At 44.0% G+C, this 12,500-nt stretch overlaps 1 protein-coding gene across 13 annotated transcripts in view; it reads left to right on the top strand.

Annotated features, from left to right (window-relative positions):
- LOC106883520 (rap1 GTPase-activating protein 1) overlaps positions 1-12,500 on the top strand; it is a 411,187-nt gene that overhangs the window by 58,998 nt on the left and 339,689 nt on the right. For 2 of the 13 annotated variants that reach the window (XM_089342815.1, XM_089342812.1), the window contains exon 1: positions 12,259-12,500. This exon is cut by the window's right edge and continues 834 nt beyond it. The exons of 10 other annotated variants lie outside the window; for them this stretch is intronic. The gene's annotated coding sequence lies outside the window, so the exon portion shown is untranslated. Of the gene's footprint in view, positions 1-12,253 lie in introns of those variants that run through there. One more of the 13 variants, XM_089342807.1, reaches the window with a different exon arrangement.

Here is a 12,500-nt window from a genome sequence, read left to right as displayed (position 1 = left end):
CCCTGCCTCACCTTTACAGCTTCACTCCACCCCCCAATGCGTGTGTGTGTGTGTGTGTGCATGCGTGTGTAAACAGACTCCCAAGCTATAGAGTACATTGGCTCAACAGCTGGAATGAACAGCAACTGCTTGCAACACTTTCACACCATGTTGTCTTTGGGTCCCCCATGACATGTTGGCTAATATTTGATCCAGCTGGCAGCTATTTTACATGGACATGGTTGGTCATCATTCTTTCATCTTCGGCTATTGTTTGCGTAATTTTACTGTTGTGTTTGTAGAAGAGAAAATACCCCCCCCCCCACCTCTTTCACACAATGGGTTCATCTTTTGTTCTGGGTTAGTTCTAATTCTAATTCTTTGTTCTGGTTTCTGCTGCTGCTGCTTTCACCTAATACGCTAGTTGCATTCTAGATCAATCGCTTATAAAGAATCTGGAACGGTCAATACTGTTTATAAGTGCAGGCAAGGCAACGCAGTTAATGAGTTCACTTCCCAACCACATGGTTTTAGGTTCAGTCCCACAGACAAGTGTCCTTTATTTTACAATTGCCCTTGTGAGTAAGTTTGGTATATACACACAGTTTATGTGTGTATATATATGTGTGTGTGTGTATATATACATATATGAGTGTATGTCTTTGTGTCTGTGTTTGTCCTCCCACCTCACCACTTGACAACTGGTGTTGGTGTATTTACATCCCCATAACATAGCGGTTCGGCAAGAGAGACTGATGGAATAAGTACTAAGCTCAAGAAATAAGTCCTGGGGGCCAATTTGTTTGAGTACAACCCTTCAAGGCAGTGCTCCAGCATGGCCGCCGTCAAATGACTGAAACAAGTAAAAGAATAAAAGAATGAAACAATAACATCATTGAAATCTCAAAGCTGTGAGATTATGAGATAATCCAAGATGAACTCTAAAGCACGTGGAAAAATATGTATTAGATTTGAGAGAGTAATCTGGATGCGAAATGGTTGAGTTAGCCTCTGTTTTACTTTGAAGCCATGTGTATGATATGTTCTTGTCTTTGTGTCATTCTTTCTCCCTTTTTTTGGTCAAATCTGCTGATTTTTCTGTTTTTCAATTTTCTCCTCACACTGACCATTTCCCCACCCCTACCCCACCCCACTAACACGTATTATCCCCCTTTCTCCTTTCCTCTTCACTATCATAATCACCACCACCGCCACCTCCACAGTCACACCTAATCTATTTATCCAAAGCCACCAGTAAGCATCTCCTCTCTCTCTCTCTCTTTCTCTCTCCGACCAAGCGGAAAATTCATTCCACTGTGTGAACCCTGTGTACTTAGCATTCTAAGAACCACCCAGGCTATCACTCTCACTTCTCTCACACTCCACTACTGTTTCAATAACTCAGGAGGGTTGGCTGATGTTTTTCCCAGTGTCCTCAACTGTGAGCTAAGTTACACCTGAATGGAATAAACGTTAATTACTGCAGAGAAACGGCAATGATAAATATTGCTACGTTTAGAGAGAGAGAGAGAGAGAATATTAAACCAATTCTGAAGTGATGGAGAGGAGAGAGAGAGAGAGATTCAACAATGTTTCAAGGCTTCTGGAGTCTCACTCCAAATTAGAAGATAACTCTAGCTGTGCGCTCACAAGTGAGTTTGACCTAGTTTCCAATTGTTTTAGGTACTGATGCAGTCACAAGTAGACGTTGATGCCCATCCCTTCTTCACACAGTGGAACATTGAGGATGTGATATTGGAAGGAAGAGACAGCTGTACCAGCATTTAGTTCCATACTGTATTCCCTAGCATACATATCGATGTTATATATAGAGAAAACATGTAGTGTAAACATTCTAATGTTATCCATGTCTTTCCAAATTCTGGTGCATTTCACATGGAGTTTTTTTGTCTTCTAAAGTTGTCTTGGTGTAGAAGTTGACCTGGTTTTTTGGGTGATAAAAATGCCACCTTAGTTTGTGTTTGTTTTACTGTATTTTCCAGCATGCAAATCAGTCTTGTATATTGTGAAAATATGTAGTTTAACTCTTTAGCGTTCTCCTTATTCTGTCAAAAGTAATGTTTATTTATTTACATGTTTTTAATTAATAATGCAATCAGTCAATTGACTGAAACAAGTAAAAGAATATCATACTAAAAATCTAAGTTGCCTCATCAAAATCTGAAAGCTTTGAGATAATCCATGATTAATTCAAAATAATATAAATAAATAAGCCTTACTTTTGACAGAATAAAATCTGAATGCTAAAGGATTAACGTAGTTCTCAGGGAGATTCAGCATGACACAGAATGTGACAAGGCTGGTCCCTTTGAAATTACAGGTACAAATCACTTTTCGCCAGGTGAGTGAACTGGATCCAATGAGAAATAAAGTGTCTTGTTCAAGGGCACAATGCACCGCCGAGAATCGACCTCATGATTTAACGATTGTGAGCCAAATACCCCTGACCACTGAGCCATGCACCTTCACTACCCCCACCCCCACATGCACTAACCACAAGGCCATACACTTTTATGAGGCAGATCATACATTAACGAAATTAAAGAGGGTTATCACTTCCATAACAGTAATCAATAGAAAGATCAATCACTTATCATCTTCCATTGATATCAGTTCTCTCTCTCTGTCTCTGTCTCCCCCTCTCTCTCTCTGTCTCTGTCTCCCCCCTCTCTCTATTTGCTTTATTCTTTGTATTAAGTTGTTGATGTTTAGTTCCAGATCAGTTCACATTGAACAGATTTATCATCAAAGGCATTCCAGCCATGATCATCCCTCATGTTTCACAGAGAGGACACAATGTAGTTGGAATGAACTGAGTAGCCTTCATCTTTTAAAGATAGTAAAATTTAATATTTAGGAAATTTAGCTGCTATTTCTAGCAGTTTCAAGTACCACAAAATGCTTGGTTGTCTATCTTGCTTTCTGGGTAGAAACTTGGAGTTATGCAGTGAGTAAGTACTTTACATTCCTTCCTAGTGATCTTCGATTGTTTTTTGTGGGGTTTGGTCTACAAAGAAGGGCTGTACCCACGTCCTTTGTAGGCCCCTTTGAGATTGAGGTGGTTCATGTTTCCCTTGAAGTTGATGATTGCCAGAAAAACAATGGACAGGGAAGGAATTCCAGAGGACTAACAGTCAGTGGAGGAAGGACTGGGTGTTAGTGCTTTGTGAGGGCCTGGAAGGGGTAGATAGAATAGGGGTGTCAAGATGGGGAGGGACAAATTAGTTTGAGTGCCTATAAGATTTTGGGGAGTCCACACATGCAAAATAGGGAATTGGGGACCCACAGGGTCCATGGAAAAACTTTACTTTAGATATGGCATGTAAAAAACAGGAGAAAGCCATTTATATCCCCCCCCCACTTCCTGCCATGCTCTGTTAACAGCATCCAGCAAGGGAGATTTTACCTGGTGTGCTAACCAGCTCACCCCGTTAGTCTCTATCTATAACACCCAAGGCACATCACAGAATATCACAACCGTTGCAGTGGTCTCTATGTTACATGGGAAGACATATTAGATATTTGACACACTTGGAGCATTATCAGAATGGATGTTGGGGATCTGTTAGGGATTAAATATTGCCGAGTGACAACAGCTGAATAACACCTACACACACATGGTAACAGCTAGTTATCGTCCTACAATATATGGTCTTTAGTTTAATCATGTTCTCTGTTACACAACTGTTCTGCACTCCATCAAAATGCTGGCTGGGTCGAAGGTTTTGATGGATTTGAAAGGAGACTTCTCTCGACCACTGCCAGAACCAATGATTAAGTATGTAAATGGCATGGAGGCAGTGCGGCCATAAAATCATGTCTTGTGTGTCCTCCTCCTCCTTGTGGTCTTCACATCCTCCTCCTCCTCCTCCTCCTCCATCATCATCATCACCATAACCATCATCATTCTCACCACCACCACCATCACCATTATCACTTTCATCATCATCATCACCACTACCATCACTTGTTGTAAACATCATCATCACCACCACCACCACCACCACCACCACAACTCTCATCATCATTATTATCACTACCATCATAATCACCACTACATCATCATCACCACCACCACCTTCACTACTACCATCATCATCATCATCATCATCATCATCATCATCATCATCATCACCACTTATCTTTTTAGTATTATATTACTAATACCTCCTTGAACAAGATTACATCAACATATCTGTCATCATCATTAGCATCAATAACAGCAGCAGCAGCAACAACAACAACAACAGTAGCAATAACCACAACAATAACCACAACAACCACAATACCACCACCACCACCACCACCACCGTTTCTATTTCCTTTCCTCTAAAATAACACACAGACTTTAAAATTCCTCAAATCATTGCAAAACAGCAGACTTCCTTCCGTTGTTGAAACCAAAATATAAGAAAATGGTTGCTGGAAGGTTTTATATATCAAAATACTCTAAAAGCACCGTCTTCTCTTCGCACTTAACCGTTCTGCATTGTTTTGAAAAGTCTATCTGATCTGTTTATTAAACACTAACAAAACATGTTTGTTATTTTACTCTGGACAATCACCAGGGGGGAAGCTTCTTCTGTATTATGAGTCAATTGGGGGGATATCTACATGGGTGATCAGCCGACAAGAAATAGCAACTAAATATCCCTCAAAATCACTTCTAACTGTCTTTAAACAAAAAAAGGACACCTTCAACAATGCTGTTTCAAATATTCTTTTATTATTTTACTTGTTTCAGTCATTTGACTGCGGCCATGCTGGAGCACCACCTTTAGTCGAACAAGACTTACTCTTTGTAAGCCTAGTATTTATTCTGTCCATCCATCTGTCTGTCTGTCTGTCTATCTGTCTGTCTGTCTGTCTGTCTATCTGTCTGTCTGTCTGTCTGTTTATCTGTCTGTCTGCATATCTATTTGTCTGTCCGTCTGTCTGCCTATCCGTCTGTCTACCCATCTATCTGTCTGTCTGTCTATCTGTGTGTGTGTGTGTGTGTGTGTGTGTGTAGAGTGAGAGAAATACAGATAGAAAAGGTGAGATGGTCATAGCTGGAATGTCTTTGATCATATACCTCCTTGATTAGGATTAGCTTAGGGTTAAACAACAACAGACCCTGCAATATATCCCTCATGCACTCCCTGCTCTTTTCTTCCCATTAATATCTATTCACGTGACTTGATAAACCCACAAATAACTGGTTGTATTTCACCTTCCCCCATTCCTACCAAACCTTCCTTACACTTCAGCATAGAATCTCGAGAAAGAGGAGCTTTATTCTTGCCACAATTTATTATCTGGTCCTTCAGTACTGTTTTCTTTAGACTAAATTTCATCGGCCAACACCACTCAACCCATTTTCGCTCCCACTCGCTTCACAGCTCTTTCTGGTTTTCCCCACCTTCCATAACCCAATCCGTTTTTGCTTTACCCCTGCATCACTCTGTCACTCTCACTAGTTCACATGTTTCTTAGTTCTTCATTCTTTGGCTTGGTTCTCACTAATGGAACTATTAATGAGATTATACGACTGTTCTGGTGTAAGAGGGAGACGTACTCTTACTCGTCTCTCAGTCTCTTGGATTGAAAGTCTCTCATCCAGACAGTCCCATTGCATAGACACACTCTCCATCTCACAGTCTTTTAATGCTGAGCTGTATCTTAGAAGCCAACCGTTCCTCTTACAGTCTTTCATCTCTGCACCAACAAGTTTTCTCTCTGGTATTTCTAACCACATGTACTCCTACACAGATCCTACCAACCCTTCATTCATGGGACGCCCTCTGCATACAGTCTAGACACCTCGTTCCAGACATGTTGTTTCTATGGACTAAGAATTTGAAGACATCCTCTCTAAGAACAACCTAGTTTTCTTCAACAGAATCACCACACATACCATTTACAATCCTAACCATTTTACCCACTGAATAACTCACAGCTAAAACCTTTGGAATATCTACAAAAGGTAGATTTCTCTGACTCAAGAACCATTAGGCTGCACTAAATTCAGTCCTTCCTTCCACAAACTTCAACCCTCTGGAATATTCTTCTCCCACTTCATGACTGTCCTATAGTCGTTGACCCACAACAATTTAAGCAGAATATTTATAGCATCAACTTCACCAATTTTGGGGGACATGCAAAAGTCATGGGCACTGCTCCTTCCTCCATACTTGGCAAATCTGAAAAATATTTCACCTGAGATTATTTTTAATCATAGAACCACCATTAGTTGCAACTTGATACTCTCTCCCATTGCACGTCTTTCCTTGAACTGTTAATATTTTCTTCCCTGATATTGTGTTTATTATCATTCTATAACCCTTGTAATCATAACTCTCCCACACACAGCAAACACAAGTTTGTGTGTGAATTAAAAGAAGATTTAGCTGCTATTTCTAGCAGGTTGAAGTACTGTATTGCGATTTGCTGATTAGCTTGTTCCGTAATTGGTTTATCAGCAATGAACACAGAGTTGTGGTGGAAGTGGATTTAAATGGACAGTGGCCATGCCTGATAATGTTGGTTGCCTAGCAACAGTTGAGTGGCAATAATTAGACACAACTAATTAAAGGCAGTCACTGATAAATTTCTTGAGTGTAATAAATTATAGAGGAGTATGTCATTGTTTTTTTTTTCGTTTTAATTTTAATTATGATTAATTTGAGACCTCATGGCTGTTGAATTGGTCGACTCATTAGAGTGTCGGACAGAATACCTTGTAGGGGTTGTTCTGGCTCTTTGCAGTTTGAGTTCAAAACCCACCAAGGCCTGCTCTGCCTCTTCTCCCATTCACAAGGTTAGCCTGAGATTATAGTGGAAGAAACTTGCCCAAGGGACTGAACAGAGGAACTGAACTTGGAACCATGTGGTTGGGAAGCAAGCTTCTTACAATACAGCCACTCCTACACCTTTTATACCCCCCACACACATACATATATGGTGGGCTTCTTTCAGTTTCTGTCTACCAAATCCTCGCAGGAGACTTCGGTCAGCCAAAGGCTATAATAAAAGACACTTGTTCAACTTGGCAAGCAGCAGGACTGAACTGGGAACTATGTGACTGGGAAGCAAATATCTTACCACACAGCCACTCCTCTGCCTTTTACACACACACACGCACACACACACACTCATCCATCTAGACAATATTCTATATCTCTGTCTCCCTCTATTGATCTTGTCTGTCTGTCTTTCTATTTATGGGTCTGTCTTTCTGTCTGTCTGTGTGCCTGTGTTTGCCTGCCTGCCTGTCCGCCCCTGTTGAATTTGCTCAGCATGTGAAGGACCTGATGTGCTGGAGATATCCTAATCAACATGACATGCCAATGGAATGCAGCCTCCTCGTGCGAGTGGAGTGCGTATGTGTGTCTATGTGTGTCTGGTGGCTGTTTCAATTACTGCACAAGTGTTTGAAGTTCCTTTGCCTCCATCACCTTCCATTCCAAGCCATCTGCTTCCTTTCCCTCTCTCTCTCTCTCTCTCTCTCTTTTCTGTCTCCTATTTGTCACCATCTTTCTCTGATATAAAACATCTCCAGGCCTTGTCTCTGTCTGTGTGTGTGTGTGTGTGTTAGGGACAGGGTTGGCTGCTAGAAAAGGGTCGGTGGGGGAAGGAATGGAGTGGAGTAGCTACTCATTGGAATGTCTCTTCTCCATTCAAGCTGGCTTAGCAACTACAATGTAGGGTGTGTGTGGGTGGTGGTTGGTTGGCGGCGGAGGTGGTGGTGCACCCAAAAATGCCTACCCCTGCAGTCACTTGTGAAGCCATTAAAATCATTCTTGTGGAACCTCAAACAATCCCCCTCACACCACCACCACCACCACTTCCATGTCAACCACTGCAAAGGAATGCTGCAAGATATTTCTGCATTTCATCACTGGCGGCAATGGTGGCGATGGTAGTGGAGGGTGGTGGTGGTGCAGGTGAATGTGGTTGTGGTAGTGGGGGTGGTAGTAGTTGCGGTGGTGGTGGTGGTGGTGTTGGTGTTGGTGTTACTTGTGGTGATAAAGATTGTATCAGTAACAGTGGTGGTGGTGGTGGTGGTCGTGGTGGTGGGGTGACTGGTGATGGTCTTGTTGGTAGCAGTGGAGGAAGTGGTGGACATGGATGATGATGACGGTGGTGATAGTGGGTATTGATTATGGGGTGGAAATGATGGTAATACTGGTATCATCAGTTGTTGCTGCTGTTGGTGGTGGTGGTGGTGGTGGTGGTTAAAGTATGGGTTGTGGTTGAGTGTAGTAGGGTGTGGGTGGGGGTGTAACTGGCGGTGGTTATAGTATTTCTAATAATAACCACCCCCACCCTCACCACCCGTGTTGGCGGAGTGGGGGGTGTAGGGTGGGGGTTTTGTCATTGTTGCTAATTTGTAATTAATCATGTTAGATGTTTCATTAGCCCATATCTTCATCTCCACCCACCATCCACCCCCACCGCCACCATCACCATCACTACCACCGTTACTACCGCCGCCGCCGCCGCCGCCCCATCACCCTTTCCCTCGCTTGTACCCCCACCAGCCCACCCCCGCCTGCTCACCCCCTCACTATATCGATCAATTGAGTTAGTTATTGTCCAGGAATGTCTGGGCATGTAGTGGGGGGGGGGGAAGGAGGGGGTGAAGCACTGTGTGGGTGGATGCGATGGTGGTGGTGGTGTGCTGGTATGTGTGGTGGTGTTGAAGGAAAAATTAAGAAAAACAGAGGTTTCTCTCCCCACCCACCGGCTTCCATCAACCATCTTCATTTCTGTGTATGTATGTTTGTATGTGTGTGTGTGTCTGTGTGTTTTCGTTGTTTGTGTGTGTGTGTGTGTGTGTCTGCGTGTTTTCGTTGTTTGTGTGTGTGTGTGTGTGTCTGTTGCATGAGATAAGGAATGTGTGTGTGTGTGTGTGTGTGTGGGGATCATCAGATAAATCTCTTGAGAAGACTACAAACTCCTTACTACTGCCTCCCCCACGCCCCGTCTTCCCAACAGCCCCCTCCACCCCCACCGCGTCACGACTAACCCTTCCTCCACGCTTCTTCACCCCCGTCACCACCCCCGCCAAAGCCACCCACTCTACCTTGCTCTCAGTGTCATTGTCAACAGGATCCTTACTTTTAAACACCACCGCAACCCTGATCCACCGATCCATTCCCACCTCCACCCCCACTTCCCTCTGTTTCGGGGTGAGGTGGGGGTGGCATCGTTGTTTTATCAACTGGTACCGCCACCGCCGCCGCCGCCGCCCCGTCGCCTTATCATAACTAATGTCCCCTCTACATAATAGTCATAACCAGCGGCACCAGCTCCGCCAGCGTCACCCTAACTATATTGGACCATATCGTAACTAATGAATGAACATTTATAACCAGCGTCACTATCGCTTCCGTCTCCATCGCCACCATCGTAAAAAAATCCCTCCATCTTTATCGTCGCCGGCATCATCATCACTATATCATCACTACCATTGTCTCCCACCACCACCACCACCACCACCGTCGCATTACATTATTGTCGCCTTTGTCACTGTATTTATTACGTTATACACGAACAGACGACACCTTCGCCACCACCATCCATTGCCACAGTTCTAATTCCCCCTCCTCCTTCTCCCTCGATATGACTCACTCTATTCGCCCTTCTTTCTCTTCCTCCTCCTCCTCCTCCTCCTCCGTCAAATTATTCAATGACAGAGAAATGATTCAGGTGACACAGGGTGGGCGAGTGGTGGTGGTGGTGGTGCTGGTGGAAGAGGTTTGGTAATGAAGGGGCGACGGTGGCGGTGGTAGTGGTGGTAGTGGTGGGGAAGAATAGGTAGAGTTCACCTCCTTCCTCTCCCCACCTCCACCCTCCATCGGCGCTCTCTCTCTCTCTCTCTCTCTCTCTCTCTCTCTCTCTCTCTCTCTCTCTCTCTCCCTCCCTAATCTTCTACTTAGCACCCCAAACCTACCCGCCAACCCTGCTTTTCTGTCTTCTTTCTTCAACACCCTCACATATCGAACCCTAACCTTCCAACTAATATCATAACCGCTACCACCCCTCCACCCCACTACAAATTGTTCTCTGTTCTTGTGATGTCCCCCTCATCTATGCCCTTGTGGCTAATAAAAGGAATTATTATTATTATTATTATTATTATTATTATTATTATTATTATTATTATTGCCACCCCTAATAACTGACAGTCACAATCCAGTATTACACTAACCAAAACAACACCACCACCAGGGCACTACTACCACCACCACCACCACCACCACAATCATCAGTATTATCAACATCAACACCACCATCCATCTCATCCACCACCACCACCACAACCATCACCACCACTGCCACCATCACCACCACTTCCACCATCACCACCACCACCACCACAACCATCACCACCACTGCCACCATCACCACCACTGCCTCCGCCATCACTGCCGCTGCCACCACCACCTCTGTTATCTCTGGCCAGCCATAATATATACAGAGAACTATCATCTTAATTCCTTGCTCCCCACTCCATCAACCCCCACGCTCCCCCTGCTAAACAGTTTGAATGGAGATGGAGTGGAGGTGAGGGAGGGATGTGGGGGGGGAGAGGAAGCAATGGTGAGAGTCATGGAAGGGATTTGCTTAATGGAGGAGTGACGTTCATAGATTATTAACAGCAACAACAATCAGAACAAGATTAAGAAGAAAGTGTTATAAAAAGGTGAGGGTGGGTGCGAGAGAAGTACTACAAGTGGTGGTATAGGTGCTAGTAAATTAATGGTGACACTAATGTTTCAGTGGTAGTGTTAGTGTTGATATTGTTTATGTGGTAGTATTTAGTGGTGACATTAATGTTTGGATGCTGTCTATTAGTGGTGATATTGTTTGGGTGGTAGTATTAGTGCTTGCATTAATGTTCAGGTGGTGGTATTAGTGATAACGTTAATGTTTGGGTGGTGATATTAACGTTTGGGTGATAGTATTGATGGTGACATTATTGTTTGGGTGGTAGTATTGGTGGTGACATTAATGCTTAGGTGATAGTATCTTAGTGATGTTGGCATAACATAGACAATAATAGTTGGACGTTGTTGACAGAAGAAATCCAATGGTACTTTTGATGACCAAGGGAGGAAGGGGTGTACTTTCACTTTCACTTTCACTTTGTATAGTGAGTGTTAGGGTAGCAGTAGGAGGAGATGTTTGTGTGTGAAGGAGAGAGAGGGAGAGGCCCAGGCTGAGCAGAAAGACTGAGACGGTGGGGAGGGGGAGGTATATGAGGAATGCAAGGAGTGAGAGGGGAGGAGGGGAGGGGTACAGTTGAAGGATGAAATTTTGGATGTGGGTATTTATTATATATACATATAGAAGGGTGAGAATGGAATGAAGGAAACAGAAGATTAGGAGAGAAACAGGTGGGGTATGTGGTGTAGGTGTAAGGGGATGAGAGGAGGAAGGGGTCAGCGTGTGAGGAATGATTGGTGGTGGTGGTGAGAGGGAGGAAGTGAGGGATGGAGAAACCACTGGTGGTGGTGGTGATTTGCTGAGGTTAGGGTGAGAATTGATACCTCAAACAACATGGTTATTTATATGTGTGTGTGTGTGTGTTTTCTGTATCAAAACTGAAAGGAGGGGTCGGAGTGTAAGAGTTGTGTAGCCACCCCACTTGAAGAAGATGAACAAAAGTGGTGGCAGTGGAGATAGTGGTGGTGATGATGGTGATGATGATGATGATGATGGTGGTGGCGGTGGTGATGGTTTTTGGTGGTGGAGGTGATGATGATGATGGTGATGATTGTTGTGAAGGTGATAGTGATGGTGGTGGTGGTGGTGGTAATGGTGGTGGCTGTGTAAATTGAAACAATACAGACCCATCCCCACTCCCTCTTCCACCCCCACCACACCTCCCATTCCCCAATACACTCACCAAGATAGATTCTAAAGGAAACTTCTAGAGGTGTGTGTATAGGGGTGGAGCTGGGGGGGGGGTCACGGACCGATGGCGATGGTGCTTGTCCAGTGGATAAAGGAGTTTAGTGAAGTTGTTCACAGGAATGGCTTGCAACGCTGCCAGTCACTGGGTCCTGCCATTGTAGGGCATCCAACTCTCCTTCCATTCTCCTTCCATTCCATTCCATTCCATTCCACCACATCATAAGAGCCACTGACTCACCTCCATTCACTGCCGTCTCTTATGCCTACTGTTGCCACCAACATCATCATCACCACCACCACCATCATCATCATTATAGTCAACAATAGAAAGAACAATGTCACAACTACTGCCCCAGTCACCAAGTTGTTGTTTCAGCAGCAACACCACTTAACAACTACAGCACAAACTGCTTTTCTCTCTTTTCTTTGTCCCAGTACTAACAGAAAGTAACAAAACCACCACCACTATTGTCGATACCATTAATACCACTGTACCAACACCACCACTACCACCATCATCACAGTAACTCTTCTATTATCATCACCATCACCTCCACTTTCTCCACCACCACCGCCACCACTACCAGCATCGGACT

This window comes from Octopus bimaculoides, chromosome 26 (genome assembly GCF_046866305.1).
Source record: "Octopus bimaculoides isolate indiv1 chromosome 26, ASM4686630v1, whole genome shotgun sequence".
Classification (NCBI taxonomy): Eukaryota; Metazoa; Mollusca; class Cephalopoda; order Octopoda; family Octopodidae; genus Octopus; species Octopus bimaculoides.
The sequence above is the reverse complement of the archived record's forward strand: the minus strand, read 5'-3'. Positions and strand labels throughout refer to the sequence as shown.